This window comes from Falco cherrug, chromosome 11 (genome assembly GCF_023634085.1).
Source record: "Falco cherrug isolate bFalChe1 chromosome 11, bFalChe1.pri, whole genome shotgun sequence".
In the NCBI taxonomy this organism is placed as follows: Eukaryota; Metazoa; Chordata; class Aves; order Falconiformes; family Falconidae; genus Falco; species Falco cherrug.
In genome coordinates this window covers 19,763,915-19,781,203 of record NC_073707.1, presented here as the reverse complement: position 1 = coordinate 19,781,203, position 17,289 = coordinate 19,763,915, and the positions used below count along the sequence as shown (strand labels likewise).

The 17,289-nt window shown below is 46.6% G+C and overlaps 1 long non-coding RNA gene across 3 annotated transcripts in view; it reads left to right on the top strand.

Moving 5' to 3' along the window:
- Positions 1 to 17,078, top strand: part of LOC114017113 (uncharacterized) — a 48,978-nt gene extending 31,900 nt beyond the window's left edge. For 2 of the 3 annotated variants that reach the window (XR_008734529.1, XR_008734527.1), the window contains one exon: positions 3,245 to 4,923. This is a non-coding gene — a long non-coding RNA (uncharacterized LOC114017113). Of the gene's footprint in view, positions 1 to 3,244; positions 4,924 to 16,676 lie in introns of those variants that run through there. The other variant, XR_008734530.1, reaches the window with a different exon arrangement.
- Positions 17,079 to 17,289: the final 211 nt, after the last annotated feature.

Below are 17,289 nucleotides of genomic sequence, written 5' to 3'. Positions count from 1 at the left end.
GCTGGGCTATTACATCAGTCAGTCAGACTGATGGGGGTCATGGTCCCCAGAGGAGACAACGTGCTGATCCAGACTGTAAAGTTTGCATTTGTCTCTGTATTTGCATTTTCAGCTGGAGGAGAAGTGCCAGGGTCCTGGGATATGTAAAGAGGATTTAGAAAAAGCAGGGCTCCCAGGTCAGCTCCAGGTTTGTCATCTTCTGCTTGAAATCGTGTAAATCTGGGATGGCACTGGTGACCCCTCCACTTGCTTCTGGATGCACACACATTGCTCCTGGTGAATCAACAGCATACCCTATCACAGGTAGCAGAGGTAGCATGGGCCAAACTGGTTTTTGTAGGCAAGGAAAAAACTTCTGTTTGCTGGTCAGATGCCTCAGGGGAAGCTGAAGTGGATGTGAGCAACGGAGCAGCATGCAGGTATGCAACACTAAGAAGTCAGTACACATCCTATGCACAAGATCTCATTCACCCATCTTCAGCATCCAACCTGGGAGCACCGGCAGGAGTGGATGGTGTCATGGATGGCACAGTCGCATTGGTCACCTTTGCTGACAGGATGTACAGATGCTGGTGTTCCCTGTGCAGTGGGGAATTCATGTTCCACAGCAGTCTGCAGGGTTCTGGTGATTCATGGAGAACAGGAAAACCTAGTCTTATCTTCAGGGAGAAAACTGCTGAGCTTCAGGTTTCAAAGCTCTTGGTTCAGTGGCATTACAGGTTCAAATCCTGAGAGGGTCAAACAAGGTCTTTCTTCCTCTGAGACGAATGGAGTGGAGTGTCATGCAGTAAACTGCCTATGATTGTCTTTGCTATATGCTGTGTTACTTTGAAAACAGCTTCGTGACAAATCTTGGCTTTCTGCAAAGTAAGTAGCTGCATCGTTTATTAAAAAGGTTTGCCTTCAGAAACATCGCCACTCTTTTGACGCATCAGACACTCCTGGGAATGAAAGAAACCAGAGGAAAACAAGATACCACTTTTCTTTTCCTACTCTATTTTATTTGACATTTCACTTCTATTTGACTATTTGAAAAAGCCCCAGTGAGGAGAGATCCCTGGCTGTGGCATGTCCCAGCAGACTTGGTGGAGTGTGACAGTGACATGTGCTGCCTGACTCATCTGCATCCTTCCTGCCCGCAAGCTCCAGGGCAGGAGCTCCAAGATTGCCCTTCTCCCAACAGCAGCAGACACCGCTCATCAAGCCCGTTCCCAGGTCTCTTGTAATGGACGATATGGCTCCTTGGGCACCAGCAAAATCACAGCATCAGAGCTGATCAGCAGTGAATAACTAGCATGTTTCTGCCTACTTAGCTGAGACAACACATCCAGACGACTGATAGCTGGAGCGTGAGGTCCCATGCTCGTTTCTTGCAGACCACTGCTGCAGAGCAGCGTGCTCAGGTCTGCCGTGTATAGCAGTGCGTGCAACAGAGACATGCTGCTCCAGGAAGGCACTTGTCAAATGCAAATACTATCACAGGCAAATTCCTCCTCAAACTTCTACAGGGAGAGCTATGTGCAAAAAAAGTCTAGCAAGGCAGAGAAACACTCTTGAAACTTTATGTTTCTCTTCCTTTAAAGCTATCTCTGGTGTTCAGCTATTTCCATACACATACTCCTTGTCTAGGATAGAATATAATGCACAGGATGAAATGTCAAAAAGCAGCCACTGCATTCAGCATGCTCAACAGTAATTTCTTTTATAGCCTGTGCAACTATGTCTTATTTTGTGCTTGATATAGCAAATGTTACTAGTGTCCAGCCAGCACCTTACTGATTTTTAAAAACAGATGGAGAAAGAAGTACTGCAAGCTGCTTTTATGTTGTCTACAGGATGCCCTCAGTGCTTTGCAAATGCCTGGGAGTCCTAAGTAGCGGGCAGGAATTGGCATCCCCTGTTTACACGTGGGAAAACAGAAGTAAAAGAGTTTATGGCTCCTGTTTCCAAAAGCAGTCGCTAGCTTTGGGTCTCTGTCTTTTTGGTGCCAAACTGCGAGAGTTTTTAATGTTCTGGCATGTGTGCAGAACAAAGAGCAAGTGTTCACTAGTTTAACTGGTTTGACTTGTACACAGCTCTGTTGAAAAGGTACCTTGGTGTGAAGTCTGTGTAGCGCAGTGAAGAAGCAGATGTTCCCTCCATCCTCATTGCCCATCAGGTCTGGATTTTAGAAGTGCCCCAGTTGAAGCCAACAGTGTTTGCAGTGTCCAGTGCCGCTGAGAGCTAGGCCAGGTGTTAGATCAAATGTCTGGAGCTGAGCGTGTAACATTTTTTCAGATGTGCTTCTCAGTGATTTTTTTCCAGACAGATGCGGGAAGTCTGTGGTAGAGCTGGGAACAGAGCCTGTTCCTGTGCTGTGAGAGGCTGTGCGTCTGACAAGACACAGGCATGGCCCTACAAAGTAAATGTTGTGATTTCATGGCTGGAGCTGAATGACACCCGACAGTTGCACCAGGGGATTTTATTTTTCCCCTCCCTGTCTCCAGATTCACAGGCATTCACACTGTGGCTAAAGCCTCGGAACCTCTGAAATTCAACGGGAGTAGTTTGGTGCATAATTTTGGGTCAGTTATACCAGTGCATCTTTGTACTCTTGTTTCTGTGTGCAGCTCAGTTATAAGATATCCTTAATGGAGGATAACCAGGCAGAAAGGGTCAGGGAGCTGGTGAGATACAGGTGAAAAGCACATCGTAGGGCTAAGCTTAATACCAGCTTGCACGGAGGAGTGTTTTACACCAGGAGCAGTCTGTTGACTGCAATAGCATGTAATAAGCTGCTTCCTGAGCTGGAGAATGAAGTGAGGACTGGGCTTATGGGTGCGTGATAGATGCTGTGGCTTTGCTTGCTTGGCTGAGTTGTCCAGAAGAATCATGCTTTTCTTTCTTTTTTAACTCATTAATTGAGCTTATCCATGAGTGAGAGCTTGTCATATTCTGTGTCTGAATGTCATGTCCTCTGCCAGTGCTGGTGGTAAGGCAAACCCTGAGCACGCTGCTAGAACTGCCAGGCCTTGGCAATGCCTCACTGGCCTGTCCACAGCTGGGCAACACTTGGAAGGGATGGCCACACCATTGTGGTGTTGACTGCACATCCAGCTCCCTGCTGGTCTGTCTTTTCAATGTTTGCATGAGTGTGACTCCACAGCACAAATTTTTCTGGCCTGCTGTTAGCATGAGTTCATGCTGAAAGCTTGCTTTCGCAGGACATTGTCTTTTATTTGTTTAAAATGTGCTGTTTCCATAGGTTGCACCTGCTCTCAAGGATACTACCCATGGGTAAACATGGAGAAGGCACAAAGCCAGCACCACAAGTGCAGTTTCCATGGGAAATGCAGGCAGGTATATCTATACACATAATAAAATGCTAGGCTCTGTATGACTGCTCTGTTCCCCTGCTCTGGGATGTGGTGAGAAGCACCTAGCCTCTGATAGCAGAGAGGGCCCTGGTCTCCAGAGTGGTGAGATGACTTGGGTGGCTGAGCTCCCTGAAAAAAGCAGTTTAAACCACATCCCAATCAACCCTCTGCCAGTACAGGTCAGAAATTGTAGCTTTTCTTGAGTTGAAACTTCAGTCAGACTTGATTTTCTTTTCATTTCTGTTTTAGAAAATGCCAAATATTGAGCTGTCATGAGTCAAAATGTAGCAAGAGGAATTTCAGACTGAAAAGCAGGACTTGCACTTTCCATTTAGAAGGGAAACTGGGATTTTTTTTCAGCAAAATTGCTTCCATGGAAAAAGGTTGTTGGAGAACATTCTGGTTGAAAGTAATTCAGCCATCTGCCATAAGAATGGACTTGGCAGTTCTGGATTAACAGTTGGACTTGATCTCAAAAGTCTTTTCCAGCCTCTGTGATTCTAAGAGGTGAAAACCCCTCAGACCCTTCCCACTGTGAATATACAGGATTTTCTGCAGTAAAAGCCTGAATCTTTCACTTGTGATTGAAGCCACTTTTTTTTTTTTTTTTTTAAAATCATTATCATCATCACTGAAACACTTAAACACGAGGAGTTTGGGTGCAACTAGCCAATACAGGGCAGGGAGCAATCATGAGCTGGCAACTGGCTGGAATCAGTGACCTAATCAGCTATTTCCCTCTCTAATTGCTATGATTCTACGGCTTAAAGAGTTGCACAACATGTATTTTAGTTGGAACAAGACACCATTATTGAGTAAAGTGCATAATAATTGTGCTTCAGAAGGTGAAATAAACGTCTATCACCAGGCACTTTAATCCGTCATCGTACTTTGCTAAATTACTGAAATTGCACTACATTCAATACTTAAATTACTTGTAATAAAGTGATTGCTGAACTGAAACTCACAAAGAGATGTCTAGTACCTAAATTTGTTTCCCTAATTGACAAATTTAGGCTTTGATCTAGGGAGGGAGGAGCACCCACAGCCCTCATTTCAGCTGACAGGGATGGAGGGCATGTAGCTCCTTGCACAGGCAGAGTCTTCTAGCGCAGAAGGTTCCAGCCTGCATGAAGTACCTCTGATTTCCTATGGCTTTCAAGTCCTCGCTTAGGTCACTGGATAGATTTGTTTCACCTACATTTACAAAAACATTAGATTTTGATACAAACCTTTCTGGTAATGATATACCACTTGAAGAAATTGCAGAGCAATATAAGCACTGGCCATTCAATAATTAATAACCTATTTTGCAGACTGGGATAAGTGATTTGACCAAGTAAACATAGCATGAAGGAAAAAGGGATGCTCCTTTTCCTGGATCTCCAATGGCGCTTCAGGCATACCCACAACTTTCCTTGTTTCTTCTTCCTGCATTCCCTCCTCCCTACAGGATTTTAGGTGGCAGAAAGCAAAACTGAAATCAGACCTCTTGGTTTCAGCTCCTGAATATGACAGTTAGATCAGGCCCGCCTAGAAAAGCATTGCTTTTTTGGTTTAGATTGTATTCCAGAGGTGTTAATAAACGTTAAAAAATAATTAACTGATGCTAAACTAAACTCTGCTGGTTTTTTTAAAAAACATTTAGCTAATGTATGTGGTCACATGGGAGGATACATAGAAATTCTTTCCACAGGCCAAATTATATCCTTTTGCAAAGGTGTATAACTCCTTTCTCATCAGACTGAGTGAACAGCTGAGGAAATATCTGTTTTATATAGGGAAAAACATTTTGCGGTTATATGGAAATGATCGTTTGATTATAGTTTACAAGAGTTTTATTAATGACTCCGGTCCTTGGAAAATTGACGTTCTGAAGACCAAAACCTTCTTTTCTTTCTCAGGGGTTTTCCTAGCCTAGCTCAGAACAGATCTTTAAGAAATTTAATTGCAGCATGTTAGAATTTCACTTTGGAAGAGAAACACACGCTCCATCCAGGAAACACTGAATGCAAGTCCTCTCTTGATGTTTCCATGGCCTCAGCCAAAGGGATGAAACCTTTCTTCATGGCAGGTGACATAATCTGTAGGGTTTATTGACTCTCTTAACAAAGTATCAAACACTCTCCTAGATATTTTTCTGCTTTTTCTTTACATGAAAGGAGAGGTGAATGTCTCCTTCATCAGCAGTCAGTATATAACATACTTACATGCTGTAAGGTCTATTAAAAAAGTTTCAATAAGCTAAGTAAATATGAGGAATTCTGATGGGAAGGAATTACAGCCGTCCATTTCTTTCTTCCAAAATAAATATGCGAGTTAATCTGAAGAAGTGAAGAGTGCCAAATATTCATCCTACGTGCTAAAGTGAGTCATGGTGAAGGTAGACAGTTTTATAGTGCAATTTCTTTACTTGTGCTGGAAATGGATAGCTTCCAAGTGACACTTACGAAACAATTAGCTGTTCAAGGATAATCAGATTTGTATGAAAATGTAAAGATAAGCGATTTAGCTGTGATCTCAGCTGGAAAGTGACTGAGGGTGGTGGGCCATACACCACAGCAAAGAACCCCTTTCTTTTACTAAATGGCACTTTTGCTGAAATGTGCTGGATTCAAGCAAGTAACGGCTCCCTTGACTTTCATCGCTAAGATGACACTCGACTGATTTGCATCATTAGGGATCCTTGCTGATGGCTGAACTGCTTTGCATATAAATGAAACCTAACCTGAACAGCTGTTCAACTGGTGGATGTGAAGGATTTACAGTTCTGGATCAGGTCCCTGCCCACCACCAGTCTCTGAGGGAACCCTGCTCCGGACTGCTGGAAAACACGTAATGTTTCGTATCTACATGCCTGGAGCTTGGGCAAGGGCAGACGTTGGGGATTCAGGTGGCCAAAAGAACTCTTGAAGACTTTTTACATTTTAAAGTTAAAATGCTGATTTTTCAGTCCTGCCCGCTCCCTTGAAATTGTCGTGTGTGGGGTGGAAGAGTGAAGTGCTTTTTTACTCTCCATGTGTTGCAGACTTGTGTGAGTGCCTAGAAAGATGATGCTACAGAGGTAAGGACCCAGCCAGCCAACCTCCATCATGCCTGGGGCAATCAGACTTTGACTGCCGGTACTCCCCATCCCTACGGATTTGCCAGCCCACACTCAGCTCTGGAAATACATGCGCCCCCTCTATGACTGTACAGTGTCAAGACAGTTGCATGGAGAGGGGTAGCACTGACAGCATAGCAAAGGCTCATCCTGCATCTTGAGGTGTTGCCTGTGGCTTCTCCAGAGAACTCTTCTGCTACCTCCACAATCTGCTCATGTCCAAATTGCCTAGGGTCAGGGTAAGGCAGTAGGGAAGTCGGGAGAGTCGGGGGGGGGGGTCTCTGTCACTCCAGTGCCTGTCTGTATCAGTCCACGGTCCATCGAGGTGTTTGTCCTTATGTCCCTGTTCAGTGGACCTCTCTGTGTTGTTGGCCATGTGTTTCTCCTTAGAGTGTGCTCTATCTGCTCTGCCTCTGCAAATGCTCTTTGTAGAGGAAGTGGGAGAAAATGTGATGATGGCTTCCTGACCCCAGCCTCGCTTGAGCTGTATGGGAAGGCCCCTTAGGAAACTTTTTTTTGTGATATTTTCAGCTTAGTTTCCAAAGCCCTGGAGGCCTGGCTAAGACTGGTAGGCAGCCAAGCCTTGAGTGACTATTCATCTGCCTGAACCCTCCCTAAAGATTTGCTTGTCTGGAGCAAACCACATTGTCAAGGGCATTGTTAATGATGTGTCAGAGATAAGAGTAGCTCTCAACCCTGGGAGATTCAGAGAGCCTTGAGACAGTTTGGATCCTTGGCCAAAGCACCAGGGAGACATATATCCCTAGAGCAGAGGTGGTGGTGTCCTAAAATCCAAGGACTGGAGAACACCTGCACTCTGTTTAATGTCAGAGCTATCACTGCCAGTGGTTGAATTCAGAAAAATATTTAGAGGGTTTCCAAGAAAGCATTTGTAGATTTGGATGTACAGTCCAGTAAAAACGTTTGGTCTCTTCACAATGCTTGTGCTGCATACAAAGCATCTTGGTCTTGAAAGGATGCTTTAACACTGCTTATTCCTCCGCTGAAGCTGGCAGAAAGGTGAATGAGCGCTGTGACCCTGTTGGCTGTGCAATAAATCCCTGATGATACGACGGTTCTGGGATAAAATCAGGCACCTGGCACCTCTGCAAAGACTGTGAAGTGTAGAGCTGTACTGATGGCAAAATCCTCCAGATGCTGCTTATTGTGGAGGCAGAACTCAACCTGTTAGAAACATATCCTCCTTTCCTGAGTGTGGTTGGCTTTATCTCCAGGTTAAGAGGGTGTTGAGATCCCAGATGCAAGAGGAAGCTGTTTGGCTTTCAGAGCTTTGTTTACTTATATAAGGCCTAACAAACGTGGTTGTTAAGGCCCCCTAGGAGGTCTTTCTTATGAAGCTAGGGGCTATTGGATTAGGCAAATGAGAGCCAGAGATTTGCCTAATAGCTTGACAGGCCATGAGAGATTAGACTCTTGTGGACTGGTGTAAACTTGTGGGACAGAGGTGCTGTGGTGTGGGTCTCTTCTTAGCCTGGATAAATGCCTTGTCGATGTGGGTTAATCTTGTTTGCTTTGTCTTCCGTAATGCTGCGTTACAGGACACAACCTCCGCCAATTTAATCACTGCTGGAATTGAATTGTAGGCTTTTGTTTCATGCGTGCACCTCCTTGATTGGGCAGCACTTTCAGCATTACAGGGGTCAGTGATTAACAGTAATTTTTAACTTACATTCGTTCGAGCTCCTGAAATGGTTGCTCCTTTGGGACCAAAGGTTCAATTGCAGCTGGCTGAAGGCAGGTCTCTCTGGGGAGACTCCACTGCTTCCCGTGTGCTGTGGATCCATGGTTCCACGCTCCTTTTTCAAACACTGATATTTACCATGTCTCTCCCTCCCCAGATAACCTAGATCCCCTTCCCCTGAGCTGGGATCCTGCCCTGTCATTATTCTGTACCCAAGGCAGCCTGCCAGCACTGGAACAGCACCTTGTGAAGCCTGAAGGACACCCCCAGGGAGCACCCACACCCCCCTCACTGGCAGGCTCTGACACCTTCATTTGATCGAAAGTGGGAGTCAGTGGTGACTGTCCTCAAAGGTAAGTGGGCAGTTAGCGGTAGGACTGAAGTGTCAGGGCTGTTAAGGGATTGTAAAGAAAGTGGGCATGGGACTCCCTGTTCATGGGTCCCTTTACCTTGGCCTGATGGGCTGGAGGGCTCTGAGTGTGCAGGGTTTATAAAGCATCACGTCTTCTGCAGCACCTCTCGCTTCTCCTGGCCAACCCAGAGGAAAACAGCTATCTATCTCTGCTGGACCGGGTTTGCTCCCAGGACACAGGCCGTGTTTGTCTCCTTATGGTGCAGGGTCCATCCCACCCAGCCCCAGGTTTATCACACTCTAGATGTCTTCACATTTCCTCACTCCGTGTCTTCCCCTTGTTCTTCTCCCTACAAGTACTGCAAGAGCCCAGCAGCACTGTGTCTGACACAGGAGCTGGGGTCAAAATGCCTGCAGGCACTGGGGACACACAGCCCTGAGTCTTGCTTGATGGATGCTTGTCAGAGCTAAGGGAGCCAGGAAGATTCACTGCAGGGCATTCCTGGGTCTGGAGGCAGCCTCCCCCACAGCCGATTAGCATCTGCAAGGCACTGGAGGGGTCAGTGCAGGTGGCGGGGAGAGCTCAAGCCAGTCCCTTTTGCCCCACAATGGGCGGCGTCTTGCTCAGTTGTGTAAATTGCCCATGCTCTCTGGGGGGTCATAGGCCCAAATTGCTCCTTAGAAAGCCCCTTAGAAAGCCCTCCTGTCCCCACTCAGCACAGGGCTCACCCCCCAGCACGGCCCCCCAGCCCTGCGCCGAGCAGGTGGCAGAGCTGGATGGACATGGACAGCATGTCGGTGGTGCTGGAGCACCAGGTGACAGCTTCCCATCTGCAGTGACAGGGGACAGGCTGCCTTGTGTGCATGTGCTAATGGCAGCTACCTGGGCTCAAAAACTGCAGGGACAATGGTGTGAAAAAGTGCCCTAGGTCTTGCAGGTGAGAAAAGCTGCAGGTGCCAAAAGGGTTGTAAATAGAGACCTTGCAGGCTGGTCCTTCACTAACACATCCCCAGGACAGCATGGAGTCTCCCTGGGTGGATGGAAAGAGCTGCAGAGCAGTGGAGTGTTGTGGGGGTAACAGCAAGACCCTCATCAGGTGCACGCAGCGTGGCCAGCTGTGCCACCCACAGGGTGCTGGGCCACGTCAGGCCCTGGGACTTTCCCAGTTGTCCCACTATGTGAAATGCCATCCACCTCCCATCCACTTCTCTGTGTCTTCCTTACCGTACAGGGACTGGGAAGTTTTAAATTGCGATGTGAGCGCAGAGGGGAGAAGCTCTCAGGAGCGGGTGTGCAATGGGGGATTTTCCCTCTGTTCTGCAGACCCGCACTGCTCCCCTGGCTCCGCTCTTCCCACACCACAGCACCCACCCCTGGGCGAGACTGAAGCTGGGAACCAAAAGCTGGCCAGCACAGAGCCCAGAACACACCAGGGCATCCACGATACAATCTCAAAAGAACCTGTGCCAGCTTATACATTGTCTGTGGAGTGGGACCTGGCAGAAAGAAGCACAGCCAGCCTCCATGGAGGTGGCAAAAGCTTGGGACTGGAGCAGTGAGAGGGAAGGTTCGCCCCGCACACGCGTTACTGCCTGCGCTCCTCCGTGCCACAGCTTAGTCACGGCTGACCCAGGCGAGTGGCTTCGGAGAACACAGCTGGGAGAGCGGGCTTGTACGGGTTGAAATCAGCTCTGCTCAGGGCAGAAAGGCTTCGTCTGTTCTGGACCTCCCCTGCTACCAGGCAGACGCTGCGCTCTGGCTGCAGACTGAGATACGAGCCAAGTGAACCTAACTGCGCCCTGCCGCAGGCTAGCTTTGCACAGCTCGGGAGGCACAGCGGTGGTCTAATGCACTTTATTACAGCTCTTTATTATCAGACTCTACTAATGAATTCTACAAATGTGCAAAACCCTGCATGACAAAGAAGCCCTTGATCTTCTTCCACACCCTTCTTTGCTTCTAACCTCTGGAACGTTTCCTGCTGTAGCTGAGTCCCACCTGAGATAGACAGCACAGCTCAGCAGATGCCAAAAGGTGCGTGCTCCCGCAGCAAGCTGGCTGAGCTTGGGCGCTTCCTCGCCTAAGATCCCACTGCTGGGTCTTGCACGGGGAGGAAGCATTGCTTTTCACCAAGCCAGGAGCTAGCTTGCATTTTGGCCGGAGCTCATTTAATCGTGTTCTCTGGTAGCAGCCTCTGCTTTGTGTGGCAGTCCCAAGAGATTCCTGGGTTGGGGCAAAGAGAGCAATTGCTATATAACTGATAGAGCTGTGCCTATTACTCATGCTCCCACAGCCATCATTCCTCAAGCACAAAAGCTTCTGCCATCCTTCCTTCCCTAGGCACGGGAGCCTGACGGAACAGTGCCCTGAACTTTTATACGCACTGACCCTGCAAGGAAGAGGAGAAGGAAGGAGAGGGCTCCTACTGCCCTGGGCATGATGCTGGGCAGCCCAGGGCACCTATGAGAGAAGTCAGTGTTTTTTCAGTCTGAGTGCTAGCCTTTATAGACAGAATAAAATATCATGCAGAGGACTGTTTATATATTGCCTGTGACTTTTGCATGTCTTAAATTTAAGAGTTTACAAATTGCATAGTTGTGGGCTAGCCTTTCTGCCTAGCAGACGGCTATTGAGTTCCCAGAAAGAAGTTCTTTGGCCACCTCCATCTGTACTGCCCAAATGGCTGTAGAAGAAATACCCTGGGAAGAGAACCTGTCACACTGTCCATCACTGAATACAGTGGGCTCTTACCTCTTGCTGTGCCTTTAGAGACCACTTTGTTCTCCAATTCCTTTTATTTAACTGGCTCTGTCTTTACTTGTTGGAGTCCTTGTACTTAGACAAGATGCAAATTTTACATAATAAAAGGGTTGCCTAATAGCCGGCAGTGTATCCTGCTGCTCCCTGTCTCCTGTTGCTGAAAATGAAACAGACGTAAAATTAGGAGCTGAATGTCTCTGCATCTGGGGGTCCTTCTGCATAGCTGGAAATGAGAGTTTAAGATGTGTCCTTTTCCCAGGAACAGCAAAGGGTCCAAAAAATTATAAACCCTAACAAACTTTTGTCCAGAGAATTTTGCTTAAATACTGTAAATCAGGCTGGATGTGTACATTTTTGCTCATAGCTTTCCTTGCTTCTCTTGACTGCATGCTCCAGTAAAATCCCTGACCCTTCACTAAGAAATGCTTTTGAATACTCCATCCCCACCTACGCTTTTGGACCCCTAAGAGGGATAAGCAAACAGAAGGGAAGGTTCACTGCAAGCAGAAAAGAAGTCAGTGATTTTCCTTCACCACAGGAGATTTCATGCAATTCGGCATCTGCAGGCCCTAGTGCTGTTTTGCCTTGAGTAACTCATGTTCCTGGGCATGGTGTCCAGGCAGAACCAAGTCCTGGTCCACAGCAATTCACACTGGTATTTCTTGTCTTGCCATGCCCTAGTCCACATCTATCTCTTTGCAACAGGCTTCCAACTGCTTGGCTTCACCTTAGGGTGGCAATCACATGAAGAGGCTGTACTAAGTGAATTGAATTTGTCTCAAGTGAATTGAGCAGCAGACCCTCTCGGGTGAATGGTCTGAGCTTGTGTTTAAAAGCTCACTGCGAAAAGTAGTATCCATGGCTGATTGAGCCCATGGTGTATCCTGTAAATCTGCACTTCCCCGCTGTATTTGAGAACACTGGGTGTTGGGGAAACCTTGAGAACTGTAAGTGGAGAAGGAGCCCCATTAATTCCTGTCTAGACTGGCTTCTGAGCCCAGGTTCCAGAGATGAAAGGGCACTTTATTAAGACAGGGCATAAATCCACCCTGCCAACAAGTCCACACTCCTCTGGATTATTTACACCTCTCTCCCTCCCTCTGGTCATTGCCTGTCCCTATATAATCTACATTAAAGTTCTGACAGGATTAAGCCAATATATCTTAAGCTTTAAATATCAGGCTCTGTGTGCTTTCGTTTCCACTGTGTCACAAAAAAGACTTCATGTTTTTACAGATAGACTGGAGGGGGGAAAAAAAAAAGTACACGTCTAAGGAAAAGAGCTTGTTGTCGCGACTAAGAGATAAAATGTGTGCTTAGAAGATTTTACTGCAAATGTGGCCTTTGCTGCACCTACAGCTCCTCTCCCTGATGCGTCTGGCTCCCTGTGTCACTGAGGGCCAGCCAGGGGCTGTATGAATGGGGCCATCTGGGCCCTGAACATCACCTTTCTAGATGAGGGGTGACAGCCCGAGGCCAGGCTACAGCCCCTTTCTTATGCAGGACTGTTCTGGCTTGCAGCGTTGTGCTCAGCTGCGAGGGACTGAGGGGGTGCGGAGGGCAGGGGTGGTTTTGGACGGAGGCTCTGAGGAGGACAGGCTTTTTTCCTTCAGAGATCTTACAACTCTTCATTGCTATTGAGGTTTTGCTCCTTTATTTTCTGTCCTTGGAAACCTTCTATAGATTGTCCGTGGGTTTTTTGGTGCTTATGGAAAGAGCTGCAGTGCTGTAGTAGATCCTGTCATCTCATGTTTTCATGGGCTTCCCCACCTTCCCTTGCAGCCAGGCAATGGAGAGCAAACAGTGCTCACGGAAAAGAGCCTCAAAAGGACTTCAGCACAGCTATATTTTTAGGCTGAACGTGTAAAATGTGCATTCACTGTATGAGCATCTGTGCAACTCCTGACTCACGGTTCAGTTCTGGTGCAGGTCCTGTGCAGCCATAGGACTGAGGGGTGGGGGGTATAGCGGTGTGGAGTGCTAGTGAGGTGGGTGCTGTGCACTGAAACGAAAGGCAGGCAAGGTGCCTAAAGCTACAGTCAGCAAAATTTCTGGGTGACATGGAAGAGCTGCAGCCTGCAAGGTGACATCCAGGCACTACTGCAAGACTGGAGTTCATGCTTCACAGGCATGTGTGTGTCACCAGTAGCAGGGCAGATCAAGACTTTGGCAAGAGTGACTAATACTTTGGATTAATTTGTTTGAAAGAAAAAATAAGTTCAGGAGCACATTCTGAGGCAGGAATACCTTTCTGTTGCAGGCTCCATGCATTTTCACTGTTGCTTTATACATCCAATGTGGTAACAGTATGTGATGATAGAGCTGCACGACGCTCAGAGCTGTGTGACTTAAAGACATGCTGCAGATTTCAGCACATTGTAGCAATGACAGGCTAAGGAAAGGATGCTGCTGAAAGGACAATCTGAATTTTTGTGCAGCCAGAGATCTCCATAGCATCAAAGTCTGCTCAGGCCTGCATTTCAGCTGACTGCAGTGCTTGCTATCCTTTTGTACTCATTTTCTGTTGCATTTTTAGCAAATGAGCTTACTGGCATGGTCAGTTTTAAGTCATTAGCAAATTTTTACCTAAAGCCAGTTTGAAACCTATAAAAAGGACCATTTGAAGTGTTTCCAAAATTTGCATTCATTTAGCCAAAGAAATCATGACACCTGACTTAGGTGTCCAATCCAGCATAACAAGGCTGCTCTAATTTTTGAATATCAAGTGTTTGCACTGAACTTGCAAAACTGTTTCCAAACCAAGGCTCAGTCAGTCTACAGAAATATTTCAAATAGGTATACGAAAATAAATCAAAAGCTGTTCACATACCTGAAGAAAAAAGATCACAGAATATATTATTCAGCAGCACCTTTCTTATTTACAGAACAACCATTCTTTTCAGCAGCATTAAAGGTCAGCATCGTCTCCCCATTAAACACCCAGCTTTGTCTCTCTGTGTGCTGCAGCAGCTGGCAGTGCAGGTAAAACACCTTGAGTTTTGCCTTTTTGACTTTACTGTTGAGTTTATTGTTAGATATTTGGGGGCCTTAGTAAACAATAGTTATTAAACAGTTTCTATCCTTTCCTTTCTAGCAGCTGTCTCTGAGCTGGAAGAGTGCGGTACATTCCCCACATCCTTTCTGATCATACAGAAAAATTCCCTGTGCCTTACCATTTTTTTCATTCCCAGGTTTGTGTCAGGATGAACAGAGTGCTCCAGAGCTCCAGGATGCAATTGAGCACAAGCCGGAATAAGACAAGAGCCTTATTGAGCCTGTCCCAGCCAGGAGTCTGTCCCCGCCAAGCCCGTCGGGCACACACCATCATCCCCTGTGTGGGCAGAGCACGTGGCGGCTGCTGGATGCAGGGATGGGGCATGCTGCATTTGTGTTACAGACAGAGCTGGAGCAATAGGCTTTTGTATAGCAGAAATAGCCCACAGAGTCCCAGAATTACTTCCCACTGGCTTCCCTTTGGTTCATCAGTTTCAGTATCTTGGTGGGTAGAGTCAGCAACGTGTCTTAGAAGCCATCTGTTACTCTGGCCTGGGAGAGAAGGCTGAAATACTCAAAAGTAGACAGTGTAGGGAGAAAAATCTCTACAAAGCAGCAGATTTTTTTTCCATTTTATGGAGCATATTTTCACATTTCCACTAGTCTAAACTCTCCAGGAATTTTTGCAGGAACAGGCTCAGTTTCATGTTAAGTCTCTTGCTTTTCCAGCTTTTTATACGGAGACTACTGCAACAGAATTGGAAGACAGTATTATATGTGTAAGGACTAAGTCACTATTTACCTGCATGACTTTAACCCGATTAACAGTGTCACTAAATCTTTGTGCTCTGTGTTGCGGGCAGTGCTGTGATGGCAGTGTGTGTGAATACACTGGATAGCTTGAAACTGGGAACTGTTGCTAGTGAGCTTGTCACTGTGGCACAGAGCACAGCACAGTGCTCCCAAAATGCAAGGTAATCACCAGGACAGATGGCCCAGGAGGACCATCATCTGACCCTGGTGATACCTGAGCTAGAGAGTTAGACAGCAGCATGAGTGTCCCTGCACCTCTGTGTAACTACTTTGAACTCTGTTCCCAAGCATGAAAGAGAGAGGTTTTCTTATCTAAATACTCAAATCCATCCTCACATAAGGACAGGAGACAGGTTAGTGTGGATCACAGGAATGAAAAGCTTCTCCCAAACTTCCATCCACCAGATGCTCCACTAGTTTTCTTGCACGTACCTAGAATCACCCCTCCTTTCTGCAGTGCGCAGCTCTCCAGCTCCTTACAAACTCAGACAAGTGCTTGGGTACTTCTGTTCTGCAGCAGCTGGAAAAATAACAGGCATTTCCCATGAGAAGTTGTGAAGTAATTAAAAAAATACAGAGAAATTAAACAATAAATGGATAAAAATATAATACTTTCCCATGAAACAAAAGAAATGTTGTGTTATAACCAACCATCCTTCATCAGATAATACTGCTGATGTAAGAACTCCTGCCAGCTGGCATGTATCCCATCTTTCATTTCCACCAGGAAGTGGGGAGAGAGAAGGAAATGGTTGGGATCCTCCAGGAACATGCTGACATGGAAAACCCCACCACCTTTGTACTGGAAAGATGCTGCAATCACCTCTTCTAAAACAACTTTAAATAAGAGCTGGGGAGAATTATCCACAAGGCACAGAATTCTTGTAAACTTTGCTATCTGGCCAGGTGGGGAGACATTTTTCTCCTCTATTTAGCTTGCCTGTTATTTCCTCCTTCTGGCATTTATTAATCTGACTGGTTAACCATTGAGTCCAGCCTGAAAACAGATCTCATCACAAATCCTGTTCTCCATGGTGGACTCGGAAAAGGCTCTGGCTGAACAAACTCACTTCTCCTGTCTTTACTCTGAAGGGGAGAATTAAATGCTGAAGGCAGATGTTTACCATGAAATTCACACTCAAGGTTTCCTGTGTGGAGCAGCTGATAATGCTAGGGACACTAGGATTTCCATTTGTAGACAGGCTCTGTTTTGACAGAGCCCTTCAGGATTCATCAACAATTCGGGTGCTTCTGGGCTATGCAATATTCATTGCACCCATCCCACTCCTGATAAACAGATTCAGGAGCCCTAATCACAGGGGTAGTATATTCAATAACCATTGCTCTTTAATTGTTTCTGATTTTTATCTCTTTTTTCCCCCCAAGTTGTTTGGTTTTCTTTTCCTGCAGGAGGATCAGTGTTTCTCTTTGAACCGACTTTTCCTTTCAACATTTATCATTTGGGACTGCTCAAGTGCTGTTTTAGTGCAGAAGCTGCTTGCAAACTATTTGTAGCAGCTGCTTTTTTCGAAGTTTGCTATTTGCAGTGTGTGATCGCTCACTTAAACCACCCGACATTGCCCTTCCTTTCCCAGGCCTCCTGCCTCTGGTTGTCTCGTGTCTGACCCTGACATCCAGCACGCTGCAGGACCACGAAGCCTTAATCCCGGACTGTGAGCAGCATGCTGTGAGTGACTAGTGAGAGGTGAACCACAACCAGGTGTGATGTTCCCAGCTCCAGCGGGACTGTCTGCACGCCCAGGGACTGGCCTTTCTGCCTGGCAGTTTTGCAAAGACAGCCTCTGAGCCCTTGGAAGATATCTGAACACGTGTTTGGGATAGAGGAACAAGTGAAAAATAGCATGAGGCAAAAAGAGAAAGTGAAGCTACAGACTGTTTCCATCAGCAGAGTTGTCATGTCCTATGGTGTGTGTGTGGTTTTATGTAACGTGGGGATAATTACTGGGTGGCTCTTTCCATTTGCATCTGATTATTAAAACCAATAATGCATACATTGGCCTGAAAGTGATTTACATGCACAACTTTTCCTATATGTTGGTAGCCAACAGAGCTGCTTGTGTCTCAGGAACTGCGAAACCCCATGCTGCTGTCACAGTTCCTGTCTAACACACTCTGCGGCTCCTGTTTTTTAATCTCTGCTGGTCCCCACCTGAGTGGTTCCTGGGGGAGAACCTCGCTGCACACCTG